Below are 18990 nucleotides of genomic sequence, written 5' to 3' on the forward strand. Positions count from 1 at the left end.
GACGCAAAAATCCTCAACCAAATACCAGCAAACAGAATACAACAACACATTAAAAGGATCATACACCATGATCAAGTGGGATTTATCCCAGGGATGCAAGGATTCTTCAATATATGCAAATCAATCAATGTGATACACCATATTAACAAATTGAAGAATAAAAACCATATGATCATCTCAACAGATGCAGAAAAAGCTTTTCACAAAATTCAACACGTATTTATAATAAAAACTCTCCAGAAAGTGGGCATTAGAGGGAACCTACCTCAACATAATAAAAGCCATATATGACAAACACACAGCAAACATCATTCTCAGTGGTGAAAAAATGAAAGCATTTCCTCTAAGGTCAGGAAAAAGACAAGGATGTCCACTCTCGCCACTATTAGTCAACATAGTACTGGAAGTCTTAGCCACAGCAATCAGAGAAGAAAAAGAAATAAAAGGGATACAAATTGGAAAAGAAGGAGTAAAACTGTCACTGTCTGCAGATGACATGATACTATACATAGGGAATCCTAAAGATGCCATCAGAAAACTCCTAGAACTAATCAATGAATTTGGTAAGGTTGAAGGATCCAAAATTAATGCACAGAAATCTCTTGCATTCCTATACAGTAACAAAGAAAGATCCAAAAGAGAAATTAAGGAAATAATCCCATTTACCGTCGCAACAAAAAGAGTAAAATACCTAGGAAAACCTACTTAAGGAGACAAAACACCTGTACACAGAAAACTATAAAACACTGATGAAAGACCTCAAAGATAACATAAACAGATGGAGAGATATACCATGCTCCTGGATTGGAAGAATCAATATTGTGAAAATAACTATACTACCCAAAGCAATCTACAGGTTCAATGCAATCCCTATCAAATTACCAATGGCATTTTTCACAGAACTAGAACAAAAAATTTTACAATATGTATGGAAACACAAAAGACCCTGAATAGCCAAAGCAATCTTGAGAAAGAAAAATGGGGTTGGACGAATCAGGGTCCCGGACTTCAGACTATACTACAAAGCTACAGTAATCAAGACAGTCTGGTACTGGCACAAAAACAGAAATATAGATCAATGGAACAGGATAGAAAGCCCAGAGATAAACCCACGCACATATGGTCACCTTATCTTTGAAAAAGGAGGCAAGAATATACAATGGAAAAAAGACACTCTTCAATAAGTGGTGCTGGGAAAACTGGACAGCTACATGTAAAAGAATGAAATTAGAACACTCCCTAACACCATACACAAAAATAAACTCAAAATGGATTAAAGACCTAAATGTAAGGCCAGACACTATCAAACTCTTAGAGGGAAACATAGGCAGAAGACTCTATGGCACAAATCACAGCAAGATCCTTTTTGACCCACCTCCTAGAGAAATGGAAATAAAAACAAAAAATAAATGGGACCTAATGAAACTTAAAAACTTTTGTAAAGCAAAGGAAACTACAAACAAGACGAAAAGACAATCCTCAGAATGGGAAAAATATTTGCAAACGAATCAACAGAAAAAGGATTAATCTCCAAAATATATAAACAGCTCATGCAGTTCAATATTAAAAAAACAAACAACCCAATCAAAAAATGGGCAGAGGACCTAAATAGACATTTCTCCAAAGAAGACATACAGATGGCCAAGAAGCACATGAAAAGCTGCTGAACATCACTAATTATTACAGAAATGCAAATCAAAACTACAATGAGGTATCACCTCACACCAGTTAGAATGGGCATCATGAGAAAATCTACAAACAACAAATGTTGGAGACGGTGTGGAGAAAAGGGAACCCTCTTGCACTGTTGCTGGGAATGTAAATTGATACAGCCACTATGGAGAACAGCATGGAGGTTCCTTACAAAACCAAAAATAGAATTACCATTATGACCCAGCAATCCCACTACTGGGCATATACCCAGAGAAAACCATAATTCAAAAAGACACATGCACCCCAATGTTCACTGGAGCCAGGTCATGGAAGCAACCTAAATGCCCATTGACAGATGAATGGATAAAGAAGATGTGACACATATATACAATGGAATATTACTAGGCCATAAAAAGAAACGAAATTGAGTTATTTGTAGTGAGGTGGATGGACTTACAGACAGTCATACAGAGTGAAGTAAGTCAGAAAGAGAAATACAAATATCGTATATTAATGCATATATATGGAACCTAGAAAAATGGTACAGATGATCCGGTTTGCAGGGCAGAAATAGAAACACAGATGTAGAGAACAAACGTATGGATACCAAGGGGGGAAAGTGGTGGGGGGGTGGTGGTGGTGGTGTGATGAATGGGGAGATTGGGATTGACATATATACACTAATATTTATAAAATGGATAACTAATAAGAACCTGCTGTACAAAAAAATAACTAAAATTCTAAAATTCAAAAAAAAAAAAGAAAAAAGGGAGAAGACTCAAATCAATAGAATTAGAAATGGAAAAGGAGAAGTAACAACTGACACTGCAGAAATACAAAGCATCATGAGAGATGACTACAAGCAACTGTATGCCAATAAAATGGGCAACCTGGAAGAAATGGACAAATTCTTAGAAACGCACAACCTTCTGAGACTGAACCAGGAAGAAATAGAAAATATGAACAGACCAATCACAAGCACTGAAATTGAAACTGTGATTAAAAACCTTCCAACAAACAAAAGCCCAGGACCAGATGGCTTCACAGGCGAATTCTATCAAACATTTAGAGAAGAGCTAACACCTATCCTTCTCAAACTCTTCCAAAATATTGCAGAGGGAGGAACACTCCCAAACTCATTCTATGAGGCCACCATCACCCTGATACTAAAACCAGACAAAGATGTCACAAAGAAAGAAAACTACAGGCCAATATCACGGATGAATATAGATGCAAAAATCCTCAACAAAATACTAGCAAAGAGAATCCAACAGCACATTAAAAGGATCATACACTATGATCAAGTAGGCTTTATCCCAGGAATGCAAGGATTCTTCAATGTATGCAAATCAATCAATGTGATACACCATATTAACAAATTGAAGAATAAAAACCATATGATCATCTCAATAGATGCAGGAAAAGATTTCGACAAAGTTCAACACCGATTTATGATAAAAACCTCCAGAAAGTAGGCATAGAGGGAGCTTACCTCAACATAATAAAGGCCATATATGACAAACCCACAGCTAACATTGTTCTCAATGGTGAAAAACTAAACCATTCCCTCTAAGATCAGGAACAAGACAAGGTTGTCCACTCTCACCACTATTATTCAACATAGTTTTGGAAGTTTTAGCCACAGCAATCAGAGAAGAAAAAGAAATAAAAGGAATCCAAATCAGAAAAGAAGAAGTAAAGCTGTCACTGTTTGCAGATGACATGATACTATACATAGAGAATCCTAAAGATGCGACCACAAAACTCCTAGAGCTAATCAATGAATTTGGTAAAGTAGCAGGATACAAAATTAATTCACAGAAATCTCTTGCATTCCTATACACCAATGATGAAAAATCTGAAAGAGAAATTAAGGAAACACTCCCATTTACCATTGCAACAAAAAGAATATATTACCTAGGAATAAACCTACCTAAGGAGACAAAAGACCTGTATGCAGAAAACTATAAGACACTGATGAAAGAACTCAAAGATGATACCAACAGATGGAGAGAAATACCATGTTCTTGGATTGGAAGAATCAACATTCTGAAAATGACTATACTACCCAAAGCAATCTACAGAGTCAATGCAATCCCTATTAAACTACCAATGGCATCTTTCACAGAACTGGAAAAAAAATTCACTATTTGTGTGGAAACACAAAAGACACCAAATAGCCAAAGCAATCTTGAGAAAGAAAAACAGAGCTGGAGGAATCAGGCTCCCAGACTTCAGACTATACTACAAAGCTACAGTAATCAAGATAGTATGGTACTGGCACAAAAACAGAAATATAGATCAATGGAACAGGAGAGAAAGCACAGAGATAAACTCACACACATATGGTCACCTTATTTTTGATAAAGGAAGCAAGAATATACAATGGAGAAAAGACAGCCTCTTCAATAAGTGGTGCTGGGAAAACTGGACAGCTACACGTAAAAGAATGACATTAGAACACTCCCCGACACCATACAAAAAAATAAACTCAAAATGGATTAAAGACCTAAATGTAAGGCCAGACACTATAAAACTCTTAGGGGAAAACATAGGCAGAACACTCTATGACATAAATCACAGCAAGATCCTTTTTTGTTTGTTTTTGTTTTTTGGTATTTTTTATTTATTTATTTTTGGCTGTGTTGGGTCATTGTTTCTGTGCAAGGGCTCTCTCTAGTTGCGGCGAGTCAGGGCCACTCTTCATCACGGTGCGCGGGCCTCTCACTGTCGCGGCCTCTCTTGTTGCGGAGCACAGGCTCCAGACGCGCAGGCTCAGTAGTTGTGGCTCACGGGCTTTGTTGCTCCACGGCATGTGGGAAGCAAGATCCTTTTTGACCCACCTCCTAGAGAAATGGAAATAAAAACCAAAATAAACAAATGAGACCTAATGAAACTTAAAGGCTTTTGCACAGCAAAGGAAATCATAAACACAACGAAAAGACAACCCTCAGAATGGGAAAAATATTTGCAAATGAAGCAACTGACAAAGGATTAATCTCCAAAATATACAAGCAGCTCATGCAGCTCAATATCAAAAAAACAAACAACCCAATCCAAAAATGGGCAGAGGACCTAAACAGACATTTCTCCAAAGAAGATATACAGATTGCCAACAAACACATGAAAGGATGCTCAACATCACTAATCATTAGAGAAATGCAAATCAAAACTACAATGAGGTATCACCTCACACTGGTCAGAATGGCCATCATCAAAAAATCTACAAACAATAAATGCTGGAGAGGGTGTGGAGAAAAGGGAACCCTCTTGCACTGTTGGTGGGAATGTAAATTGATACAGCCACTATGGAGAACAGTATGGAGCTTCCTTAAAAAACTAAAAATAGGACTACCATATGACCCATCAATCTCACTACTGGGTATATACCCTGAGAAAACCATAACTCAAAAAGAGTCATGTACCAAAATGTTCATTGCAGCTCTATTTACAATAGCCAGGACATGGAAGCAACCTAAGTGTCCATCATTGGATGAATGGATAAAGAAGATGTGGCACATATATACAATGGAATATTACTCAGCCATAAAAAGAAACATAATTGATTTATTTAGAGTGAGCTGGATGGACCTAGAGACTGTCATACAGAGTGAAGTAAGTCAGAAAGAGAAAAATAAATACTGTATGCTAACATATGGAATCTAAAAAAAAAAAAAAAGTTTGTGAAGAACCTAGGGGCAGGACAGGAATAAAGACACAGACATAGAGAGTGGACTTGAGGACACGGGGAGAGGGAAGGGAAGGGTAAGCTGGGACGAAGCGAGAGAGTGGCATGGACTTATATATACTACCAAATGTAAAATAGATAGCTAGTGGGAAGCAGCTGCATAGTACAGGGAGATCAGCTCAGTGCTTTGTGACCACGTAGAGGGGTTGGATAGGGACGGTGTGAAGGAGACGCAAGAGGGAGGAGACATGCGGAAATATGTATATGTTTAGCTGATTCACTTTGTTATACAGCAGAAATTAACACACCATTGTAAAGCAATTATACTCCAGTAAAGATGTTAAAAAATAATAAAATAATAAAATTTTAAAAAATAAAAAGAAAATTTAAAGATAAGGCACTTGAGACTGGAGAAATTTTAAGTACGTATATCTGACAAAGAACTTGTATCCACAATGTAAAGGAACTCATAACTCAATAAGAATAAGTTTTGCCAAATGTACCTAACCTTGTAATGACCTCTCCAATCAAGATATGGTACATTTTCATCACCCCAGAAAGCTCCTCTGTGCTCCTTTGCAGTCAATTCCTCCTAACCCTACCACAGGCAGACATTGATTTTATTTCTATCATGGTAAGTTGGTTTTATCTGTTCTTCATTAAAAGGCACCTTGGCAAAATGTCTGACCTCAGGTTGGAGAAGGAAGAGAAAATACAAAATGAACCTAGAATATCTTGTGATAGAAACTCAAGAAGTATTCAAAGAACAATGGGTCTTGTCAAAAAGATGAAGAAGCTAGCTTAAAGAGACTCCCACTGGGCAACTCTGGGAGAATTTGAGTACCAAAATACATAATGATAATAACAGGTTATTACCATTAAACTAAACAGGAAAACTAAATACGATATTTATTTATTTATATCCTATTTGGTTTTCCTGTTTAGTTGAGTACATTGAAAGTGATGAGGAAAGAGATATTTATATAGATTTAAAGTACCTTCCCTTAAAAAAAAAATATTTTTTTAATTACAAAGGTGGAAGAGTGTAATGTTACAGTGGAGAAGCATGGCAGATGCAACTTTAGTCAAGTGATCAAAGTAAACATCATCACTAACGCAGTAAGTTGAAAATGTGTGCTATGTAATAGGGTTTATGAGAAGACTACATCGTCTGTGACATTCCTGCTAAAGGTGCATAACCTGGATCTATTCCTAGAGGTGCTACCATATGCATCATGTCAACTTGAATTTTTGCTGATATCGAAATGCAGCAAAAATCTCAGGCGTCTCCTCCTACATCAGCAGATACCCTATACTGAGTACACAGCATTGGATAATTCTCATTGTACCACTCACCCTTTCCTGTCATAAGGACCTCTCTGATCCATCATCTCATACAATCTATTTGCTGATCACTTTTACAGTTTTAGATATGCTGCACAATTTTTAATTAGAGCACTTCCCACTTCTTCAGTATTTGGATAAAAACAGATAGCAACATGAATATCAGTGGACGATTTTATGTGGACACTAATCTCATATCTTTTAAACCATCAGGCCTCTATTAAGTACAAAGCCTCCATTGGATGGTGGATTATAAGCATCTGGCACCCAATGGCCTGTGACTCAGTTACTGGCTGACATTTCAGTCTCTGGACTCAAGTGGCCTATAAATTATAATTTCTTCTAAGCCTCTGGAGTAAGGAGAGATTAGATGACACTTGAAAACTGAGAGCATAACCTGCATCTTGGTCATGCTTGGTCCTGCACAGAGGCTTTGTAGGAAACTCAGCCACCTGAGGTCATTGCAAAATGATGGTGGCAGCTGCCATCACAGAGAAAAGAAATATGTCTTTCCTTACTGGACCACAGGGCCTGCTGGGCCCTGGCCACTTGTGATGAGAGGTGAATTCAATTCATAATTTCATTGTGTTCCTTGGGCAGCACATGTATACTTGCTGACTTCTGTAAGGGTTGTTAGTAGCTCAACTTCTCAGCCCTTTGTCTTTATTTGAGCAAAAAACACCAGACTCCACCTTTAACACCCCTATTAAGAGAAAATCAAATCTTTGATCTCTGGGGATCTCTGCAGACCTGGATATGATGATCTCAACCTGGGGAGACAGTCTCCCTGATGGAGCAAAAGCTGTAACAGAAATAAATATACAATTTGATTTTAAGCTCCAAAATGTGCCTAAATCTTTAAACATTCCATCTCTGCTAATCTAGTTTAGAAATGGAGTGAAAGAAGCAAATCCTTAAGGCTAAGATGAGTCTTATGCCACAGAGCCCAGCTAACTCACTACTTTAGGAGCCATGTTTAATGTTTTATTGTAAATTTAAGAATGCTGTGTCATTGTTCCACTGTCCTTTAAATGAAGTTATGCCATTTAATTATTATTCATGCAGCAGGGTATGTTTTTAGTAATTATATTCCAAGATAGGCTCATTTCAGAACAAGAAAGCCCATAAAACAGATATCCTGATCCTTTCAGAATTTATTGGGAAAACAGCTCTGACTTTATGGTCACGCTGCTTCATTCATTTGTCCCATGTGGTGAGATGGCCAGAATGTGCCTTCCAGAGGCCGACACTCCTCTCCTGGGCAATACACTTATTTACAACTGAATAGCTCGTAGTTAATAGTACCTAATATACAGAGAGCCTTGAAAGTCTATTAAAAACAAGAAAACTGGTAAATTCAGGGAAAGGGAAATATAACTGGCCAAAAATATATTAAAAGCACTAAAACTAATAATTTTTAAAATGCAAATTAAAGCAATGGTATAGTATTTATTTCACCAATAATAATGCAGAAAAAAAGTATTCAGTGATCACATACATTGGTAAAGGTGTGAGAAAATAGGCAGTGGGAGTGAAGCTGGTAAAATCTCCTTGGGGGGCAAAGAGATTTGGTATTCGGTATTATCTTTTAAAATATAAAGTTAATATGCCCCTTGACCTAGCCCTTCCATTTTCAGAAGTTTATGCTGTAAACTCTCATATACATACATTGACATATATGATTTTATGTATATTGAAAAACATATATGCACACATATGCTAATTGCAGTTGTAGTTTTTAAAAACTTTGGAAGCAAACTAAATGCTCATTAATAAGAAACATGTTAAATATATATTCATATATATAGTATATATTTGAGATATAGTGTAACATATTGGCACAGTCATATGTTAGAAAGCTATGCCACCATGAAAGGACCAGAGTAGATCTAAAAGGAACAGTCTCTCTCAGGTACATCAAGATAAAGAATATATTTGGGTAAAAATTGGATGTATTTATGTCTATACACACACCTACATACGCTTGCATTAACATAGAATATTTATGGAAAAAGCCACAAGAAACTTCACAGTAGATGCTTATGGTAAGGGAGAAAAAGGGTCTGAGCTATGAGGACAACTTACTTTTGTCATAATATACTCTTTTGAACTATTTGAATTTTTTTATCATTTATATGTAGTACTTCTTAAATTTAAAAAAATGCCTTTGTTGTTGAAATTTTTAAAAGAAAATGTGAGAAATCTAGTGATTTTGTAATAGTTACATGTGATTAGAGTATCCATGTCTCAAATAAAACAGTAGGTCAGAATATACATTCAAATAATCAAAAGTTTTAAAATAAAACCTGGTCCACTGGGTGCCAATCAGCAATCTACCCATTTAAGTGAAAAATCATCTCTTGCAGGTCATTTTCTCATCTTCCAAGTTCTGTGTTCCTCACGGACAATCTCTTCTTTTTGAAAAGCAGTGCAATACAAATACGTTGTGACTTTTAATTTTTTTAAAAGCCTGTTGACTTCCAATTGTTCTATTTTTTTATTCATGTATTCTCTTTTCTAAAAAAAGAAAATTAATATTAAACAAGGAAAGGATATTACATCAACAGTGTTCATTTTATTATCAAAGAAAATTATTTCCTTCAATAATATGGATATTTAGGTTCCTATTAAGAAGCATTTAGGTCGTCTTTAGTTTGGGAATAACCCGATTAAGGTACTATGAATATTATTATACAAATCCTTTTGTGAATGTGTGCAGTATTTTTGACACATCCTGTTACAAACTGAATGTTTCTGTTTCCCTACAATTCATGTGTTAAAATTCTAACCTCCAAGTGATGGTATTAGGAGGCCAAGGCCTTTGGGAGTTGATTAGGTCATAAGGGTAGAGCCCTCATGAATGGGATTATTGCCTTAAAGAGGAAAAACACTTTTACATTTCTTCTCTTTCTACTACTCACACTGAACACTTCTGTGACCAGATGTGTGCAGTTTTTCCCACACCAAGCAATTCTCCAATTCTCTGAAGGATATCCACTGGGCATCCTACAATTCAACTACATCTGACACTAACTACCTGGGAATAGCATCAGCTCTCACAGGTTAAGGGCTCAGTCCCAGGATAGTGGCCCCACTTCAGATGCAAACACAAATCCTAGGTTGTCCCCTGTGCTTCTGACTGACCAGCTATAAATCAGAGGTTCCCATGACCCCCTCCTCAGGTGCAATTAACTTACTAGAATGGCTCACAGAACTCAGGAAAACATTTTACGTACTAGATTACTGGTTTATTATAGAAGGATATAGTGCAGGAACAGCCAAATGGAAGAGACACATTGGGCAAGGTACGTGGGAAGGGGAGCAAAGCTTCCAAGCCCTCCCTGGGAACCCACCTTTCCAGAACCTCCACGTGTTCACCCACCAGGATGCTCTCCGACCTCTGTACTTCAGGGATTTTTATGGAGGCTTCATTATGTAGGCATGGTTGATTAAATCATTGGCCGTTGGGGAGTAATTCAACCTCTAGCCCCTCTCCCTTCCCAGGAGGTTGTGGGTTGGGGCTGAAAGTTTCAACCTTCTCATCACATGATTGGCTTCCCTGGGAACCAGTCCCCAAACTTAGGGGCTTTCCAAAAACCACCTAATTAACAAAACTTCAGGAGCGGTTGAAAGGGGTTTGTTTTGACTAACAAAAGACACCTTCATTGCTCTATCACTTAGGATGTTACAAGGACTGTGGGAGCTCTTTGCCAGGAACAGGGAAGAAGACCAAAGACATTTTTTGTTTAATTTTTATTTTATTTTATTTTTTAATTAATTTTTATTGGAGTATGGTTGCTTTACAATGTTGTGTTAGCCTCCAGTGCACAACAAAATGAATCAGCCATACACATACAGATATCCCCTCCCTTTTGGACTTCCCTCCCATTTAGGTTACCACAGTGCATTAGGTAGAGTTCCCTGTACTATACAGTATGTTCCCATCAGTTGTCTATTTTGTACATAGTATCAATAATGTATATGTGTCAATCCCAGTCTCCCACCCCACCCCTTTCCCCCTTGGTATCCATACATTTGTTCTCTATGTCTGTGTCTCTATTTCTGCTTTGCAAATAAGATCATCTATACCATTTTTCTAGACTTCACATATATGCGTTATTGTACGATATTTGCTTTTCTCTTTCTGACTTACTTCACTCTGTATGACACTCTCTAGGTCCATCTACATCTCCACAAATGACCCAGTTTCATTCCTTTTTATGGCTGAGTAATATTCCATTGTATATATGTACCATATCTTCTTTATCCATTCCTCTGTTGATGGACATTTAAGTTGCTTCCATGTCCTGGCTATTGTAAATAGAGCTGCAATGAACATTTTGGTACATGACTCTTTTTGAATTATGGTTTTCTCTGGGTATATGCCCAGTTGTAGGATTGCTGAGTCATATGGTAGTTCTATTTTTAGTTTTTTAAGGCACCTCCATACTGTTTTCCATAGTGGCTGTATCAATTTACATCTTATTATAACTCGTATATCACAGTGCTCTTAAAAGAAGAGACACAGCTGGCTCTCTGCTCTCTGACATGTGAGGATACCAAGAGAAAATGGCCAACTGCAAACAGGAAGTGACCCCTCACCAGACACTGGATCTGCCAGAACCTTCATCTTAAATTGTCCAGCCTCCAGAACTTATGAGAAATACATTTTTGTTGTTTAAGCCACCCAGTCTATGGTATTCTGTGATAGCAGCCTGAACTAAGACACATTCCAAATTTAACATACTCGAGATCATCAGCGTCATCTTCTCTCCTTCATTTTAATTCTTCAGTTCATTTTCCTGTTCACCAAGATGATGAAATTATTTTCTGCAAGATTCAATCTCTAGAATCTTCTTTGATTCCTCTCTCTCCTTCACTCTCTGGATACAGTACCTCTTTAAACACACTGTTGTTTTCTTCCTATTGCAGTTCCTTCTGCTGTATAACAAACTAATCTAAAATTGGTGGTATAAAACAACAACCATTTTATTTTGCTCACAATTACAGGGGTCAGGAATTCATGAATAGCTTAGCCAGGTGGTTCTCACTTGGGGTTCCTTATATAGTTACAATCAGACCTCAGCCAATGCCACAGTTGTCTGAAGGGTTAGCTGGCCTGCACATTCAAGACGGCTCACTCACATAACTGGCAGTTGATGGTGGCCATCTTCAAAGCACCTACATGTGTCCTCTCCAGCAAGGTAGACTCAGAGGAGTCAGATTTCCTATCAGATAACTGGTTCCTTCCCGAGCAAGCATCCCAGAAGCAGTAGACAAAAGCCGTATGGTTTTTTCTGACCTAGTTTTAGTCTTTTGCTGGTTGTCAAACATTGACCAGGACACCACTGATTTAGCTCTTCCTGCTTTGCTTTCTATGTCTGTGTACATGTGAAAAGTGTTTTGAAAAACCATAAAGTATTGCACAAAAGTAAGAAAAATTTTAAAATAATGATTATAGAAAAAAATAGGTCTTATCTCTGTGACAGGATAGCTTACTGAGACCTCAATTTGTGTTTCGATCTTGTGTTTTTTTCCTCTTTGTTTCCATCAAGGTAGCCCCAGTCTTCTGGTCCTTTGATTTAAGGACATTATGGGCCCAAAGTGAAATTTCCTGACAATTTGCCGCCTGTCTTTCATTTTCAAAAGACCAGCCTTTTTGAGAAAATTATGCTAGAGCATAATGAGGAAAAAACCAAGCAAAAAAACAAAACAAAACAAAACAAAAAACCAAGCGCCTTTTGAGGAGTGAGTAGGAGAACAGGGGAAAGAAAAAGATGCATGATAGGTCCTACTTCTCATCCTCTTAGAGCTTTCCAAGGGGGCTACTGATAAGCTAAAATGGTATATGTCAGGAGTTGGCAGACTACAGCCCATGGGCTGGTGTCTGTTTTTGTAAATAAAATTTGCAGGGGATACAGCCATGTCTATGCATTAAAGTATTGCCTATAGCTGCAATTACAGTTGCAACTACAGAACTGAGTAGTTAGGACAGAGGCCTATGGCCTAGGGCATATTTACTATCCGAAGAATTTTACTGCTGGTCTGTGTGAATGGTACCTCCTAGAGTTGAGTACAAAACCTGCACAACAAGGCAGCAGCCCTAAAACTACAGATCCCTGGCAAGTACATCAACCCTACTGAGGCTGGAAACCACTTCAAATGACATGTGAACTTCAGTAGGATCATATTCATGAGACTTGTGAAAGGAAAATCAAAATGGAGTCGGTATTGCTAAGAGGTCTCTAAAATGGAGCTGGGAGGCCATTGAGGAAGTGTGACTTATGCACGTCTCAGCCTGGATGGAATCTGACCTTTTTACCTGATGAAGTCATCCAGAACACCTGCCAGAAACTCAAGATATTTACCGGACCCTTACCTAAAATAACTCATCCCAGTCTACTTACTGGACCCCTACCCTAAAACAACTTGTGATTCCTTATGGACAAATATTTTCTGGCTGGCGTCAGAGTCAATCGCAGTTCTCACCAGGCAACTTTTAATTAACAACGTCATGGCTTTTTGTCTTTATAAGCCCCTGACTTTTTCTCTTCCTCAGAGCACTCTTTCGGGTTTACCTAAATCTGTGTCTCCTGAATTGGAATTCTTAAGACCCCAAATAAACTCTTATTTGCAGCCTCCTGCATAATTTTTTTGGTTAACAGACTACATTTTAAAAGAGGATAAAATCATGACTCTCACACAAATACAAAATGAACACATCAAGGATTTTATTTAACTCAATAATTAATGAGAGAACCAGTAAGCTATATAAAAACCAGTTCCAGTGGAAATTGGACTTCCAGAGATTTATATTCTCTATCTGACAAAACTCACCTTCATTGCCATGAACAGGAATCATTTGCTTAGCTGTGCACAGGAAACATTTGCATTATTATTAGTGCTACAAGTTAACTTCTATCTCAATGGAGTTGTAAGATAACCTAGTCAAAGACAACCAAAAGCAGAGACAACCCACATGAATGAGCTTGCCAGAATGCCTACTACATTACTAAGCTTTGCACAATTTTCTCTTTTGGGACCAAAGACCACAGACAAGCCCCACAAATATTTTGTTTTTTTATTACCATTGGGACCTTCAGATGACCCCACGGAAGCTGGATGATGACTGAGATTAAATGATTTGCCAAACAAGTGTCTGGGTTTCAGTTTCAGAATACCTTTGATTTAAAGAAAATAAATTACGTTGATATTTCTTATGCCTCTGAGTGTCTGAAATAAAATTCCTATCTCTGTATTCAAGATCCTTGAGAACAGAGTCCTTGTCTGATCTACTTCTGTTTTCTTAGACCTAATACCAGATAAATAGGTGACTGGTAAATATTTGCTAAATGGATAGAATGAATGCTAAGGGTATTTCACATAGTTAAATAAAACTTCATTGGGGGAAAAACTTCTAACCATAGACTGCCTTACATGTGTACTATGCAAATTCTTACCCAGGTTCACTGTATCCTGTGCCGGAGAAATAACAAGAAGCATCTGATACAGAAACCCAGAGGTTGCAGAGTGAGCCTTGGAGCTGCCTGTTTTCTAAGAAAACTAATAAAGGAAAGAGCATCAAGCATAAAATTATTTTCTCTTATAGGAAAAATTTTGTGCTTCACTGGAAAACTATGCATTGTCTGGGCTCTAGGGAACACTCTCAGGATTATCTGATTCTAGTCTGTTACTGTCCTTGAGCTCTTTTGCAACTCTGTAAATTGAAGATAAGTAGTAACAATGCAAAATAATTCTTGTCTATTGACATACAAATATCCTGTCCAGTAGAGGTGCAATTGATTTCCCTTCCCCTCCTGTGGGAAAACCAATTTTCTTGAACCAGTTATGACATCTGCCTGGTACCATCATTGTAGGCAGATAGGGTAGGAGGTCCCTGGAGAAAGAGAACCAGGAAGGGCTTTCATGACATAAGAGAAGCCATTTTGCCTAAGCTGCTTTGTGATCTAAGTCTGGCCACAGTGCTTGCCCTTGAACAGGTCTCAGTAATGTGTTCTTAAGGGAAGTAAAGGAATGCAGGAACCCAGGAAAAGCAGTCAAGAAACAACAGTTCAGCAAAAAAACAAAAAACAAAAAAACAGAGTCCTGCTTCCTCCTCAAGGGATATATGTAACAATCTGATACAGGTCTTTGAGTTCTGCAGGAACTAAGGCCCCCTGATGTTGACCCTCCCGACTTCAATCAACTAAAGCTTGGACACTGTAGACCTTTGCCCCAATTCTACACTGAATTCTCCTCTGCTCAAACCCCTTCATTAATATGCACGTACCCTTAGCTTAAAACTTCCCCAATTTTGCTGTTCAGAGAGACACTTCTTTGGGAATGATCCCTGGTGTTCTCCTTACTTGCTGCAAGTAATAATAAATCCTTCCTTCTCCCAATCTTTGGCTTAGTGATGTCTATTGGCTCGACACCCACCAAGAGGCAAATCCAGCTTTTGGGTAACATCATTGGTTAATGAGTAGAATAAAATCTTTAACACCTATTCATTTTTATCTCTTTGAGAGTCATGATTTTAACCTTTTTTGAAAATTAGGTTTTAACACTCTCCACAATAGTATTAGTTTTAGGAGAAAGTGAATATGCAATTCAAAACAGTGGAGGGGGAAAAAAACAGTGGAAAAAGGACACCAAGATTTCAAAATTAATTGGGAGTTGAGTTTGGAATAATTATTATTGTGCTGTAAGGATGCATTTAAACATTTATGCACATAATACATGAAGCAAGCCCACTAGGATAGCAACGGTATTCAAGTAATACTCTGAAAACTGCCTGTAAATACATTGTTTTAATTATTTACCTCACTGCCTCCATCAAAATGTCCAGATGAATAATGAGAGGAATCTAATCCAAACATCAATTTCCTTTTTCTCCCCTATTTACATGTGTTTCCTACTTCCTCCTCATGTTAAATATCAATGCAAAAATCACACCAGTGTTAATATGTGTAGATGTTATAGGGTTCAGTTATCTTCTTAGATTCTAATAAGTCACCTCCTCTGGGCTTTCCCAGGTGAGTCATTAGAACAGCCCACTTCCTCCAGGACTTTCTGACTTAACATTCCTCAGAAAACAGAAGTCAATGGGATAGCCTCAAGTTTAGGTCACAAGGATCTTATTAAGTCAACTGAATTTGATACCAGATACCTATCATTTCTCAACTCTGCAATACATCTGCACCATTCATTCTCTGGGGAAACTAAGAGGAGGAGGGTCTCCAGGGATAAACACTGAAAGAGTATGTTAAACTTTATATCCCACCTTGGGAAAAGAGACTAGGTGGCCTGAGGGCCAGACTCTTCCATCTTGGGGGAGGGGGCTCAAGGCCGCTGACACAGAGCTGGAGCTCAGTGACAGGGGTGGGGGGCTCTCGTGAATGATAACTCTGCTTTATAAACGTTTATGGATTGCCTCTCATCAGATTTGTAGCCTTGGAGCCTCCTGTATCCCGCACCTCCCCTCAGCCAGCTGTGTGTGGGTCCCTAGAGTGGTGGGAACGGGGGACAGTGGGGGTGGACTGATGAGGGCCTGGCCCAGGAGAGGTGGTCAGGCCTTACTATGGTTCTGCTAGAGGTAGATTCACTGGCAGGTGATGAAGCTTAAGCCCCTTTCTGTTCCCTATCTAAATAAATACTTTTAAACAAACAAACAAAATTATACTTTAGAAGGATTCTAAAGTATAATTAGTTGGGCTCTGTGGAAAATAAAACACATGCTGGGAGAGAAATGTTCATTTGGTAAATAAATGCAGTCTCTCCCCAGACACCAGGGCACTGTTTGGGGAAGAAAATTTCAGAATTGAATATGTGAGAAAATAAAAGATGATTTCCTTGGAGATTTCTTCAGGCTCCGAAAACAATGTGATAAGTGCAAGAAAACACCAAATGTTCCCCTAGAATACAGAAACAACAACCTTAGTTGATTACTTTTTTTTTAAAGCTGCCTTGGTGGAGGGAGAAAAGTTACAGGCTTTCACCAGTAGAGGGGAATACTGTCCTAGGGAAAAACAGAGTCTCTGCATGCTCATTTGTTTTTCACCATAATTCTTCCAGGGTATAAGCAAGAGACGAAAGTTTCTACCTTGTTTTTCTCATTTATAGAATGTTTAACCACAGGGATTTTGTTCTCCTATGCCTAGAGCATAATTGTTTTGTGGGAGCAGAAAGGAGAATGAGGGAAGCTGTGGGACCAGAGAAGAGTCATCCTGGAAGCTGTCAGGGTTAGCAGACCTGTGAGGCTGAGTTAAAGAGCAGCTCCAAGTCCGAAGGAATGAGGAGCTTGCCTTACATAGGTACTCCTTCCTCAAATGCCCCAGTGCAAAGCTTATTCTAGAATCTCCATGGTTCCTCATTGGCTCTTGCCTATGGGAGACTATTAGCCATTGTCAACGAATAGAAGCCTCAAAGGGATGGGCATTTATAATTTGTCCTTCAGGAACTATGGACTTTTAAATGTCTTGCTGTTTTCCACTTAATATCACCATGCCTTACATAAGGCTTTCTTTTCCAGCATTTCTAACACTGCAAAGCATTAAGAAATTGATTTCATGAAGGGAAGCTGTATCCTGCAGTGGAATTATATAGGAAATGTCACAGTGCTGAATGAATGGGAGGGTCCATTTCCTTGTGAGACACTAGGACTGAAAAAGCTCCCTGCCAAACCAGCTCTAAAGCCCCTCCCATAGTCAGAGCCAGCAGAGGCCATGTTAGTCTTGGGAAAAGAAAGTAGAGTCTCTTCTGCAGAACACCAGGATGGCATCCTCAAGTTACAGAGAGATGCTGAAGTCTCACGTTATCCAGCCATCTTCAGAGCTGAAAGAGAGAGGGTGGGAAGGAGGAAGGGAGGAAGGGAGGAAGGGAGGAAAAGAAAGAAATGGAAAAGAAAAAAAAACAAAACAGAAAGCTCTCAGGTTGGAAACTCTTATAGAGAGGAGGAAGTGGTCTGACACCAGAACCCATTGCATATTCTTTATGTGTTGTTGCATATACATATCATGTAGCAGTTCAGGTCCAATTAAGAGACAGAAACCACACAGTGATTTTTTTTTAGTTGAAGTATAGTTGATTTACAATGTTGTGTTAGTTTCAGGTGTACAGCAAAGTGATTCAGAATATATATATTCTTTTTCAGATTCTTTTCCATGATAGGTTATTATAAGATATTGAATATAGTTCCCTGTGCTATACAGTAGGTCCTTGTTATTTATCTGTTTTGTATATAGTAGTGTGTATCTGTTAATCCCAAACTCCTAATTTATCCCTCCCGGCCTTCCCCTTTGGTAACCATAAGTTTCCATAAGTTTGTTTTCTAAGTCTGTGAGTCAGTTTCTGTTTTGTAAATAAGTTCATTTGTATCATTTTTTTAGATTCCACATCTAAGTGATATATGATATTTGTCTTTCTCTGTCTGATTTACTTCACTTAGTATGACAATCTCTAGGTCCATCCATGTTGCTGCAAATGGCATTATTTCATTCTCTTTTATGGCTGAGTAATATTCCATTATATATATACTACATCTTCTTTATCCCCCATTCATCTGTCAATGGACACTTAGGTTGCTTCCATGTCTTGGCTATTGTAAATAGTGCCGTTATGAACATTGGGGTACATGTATCTTTTCAAATTAGAGCTTTCATCTTTTCCGGATATATGCCCAGGAGTGAGATTGCTGTATCATATGGTAACTCTATTTTTAGTTTTTTAAGGATTATCCATACTATTCCACATAATGGCTGCACCAATTTACATTCCCACCATCACTGTAGGAGGGTTCCCTTTTCTCCACACCCTGTCCAGTGTTTATTATATGTAGACTTTTTGATGATGGCCATTCTGACCAGTGTGAGGTGATACCTCATTGTAGTTTTGATTTGCATTTGTCTAATAATTAGTGATGTTGAGTATTTTTTCATGTGCCTATTGGCCCTCTGTATATCTTTCTTGGAGGAACGTCCATTTAGGTCTTCTGCCCATTTTCTGATTGGATTGGGGTTTTTTTGGTATTGAGCTGTATGAGCTATTTGTATATTTTGGAAATTAACCCCCTTTCAGTCGCATCATTTGAGAATATTTTCTCCCATTCCATAAGTTGTCTTTTCGTTTTGTTTAGGGTTTCCTTTGCTCTGCAAAAGCTTATAAATTTGATTAGGTCCCATTTGTTTATTTTTGCCTTTATTTCTATTGCCCTGGGAGACAGACCTAAGAATACATTGCTACGATTTATGTCAGGGAATGTTTTTCCTATTTCTCTTCTAGGAGCTTTATGGTGTCATGTCTTATAT

The sequence above is a fragment of the Balaenoptera acutorostrata genome, chromosome 4 (assembly GCF_949987535.1).
Source record: "Balaenoptera acutorostrata chromosome 4, mBalAcu1.1, whole genome shotgun sequence".
NCBI classification, from domain to species: Eukaryota; Metazoa; Chordata; class Mammalia; order Artiodactyla; family Balaenopteridae; genus Balaenoptera; species Balaenoptera acutorostrata.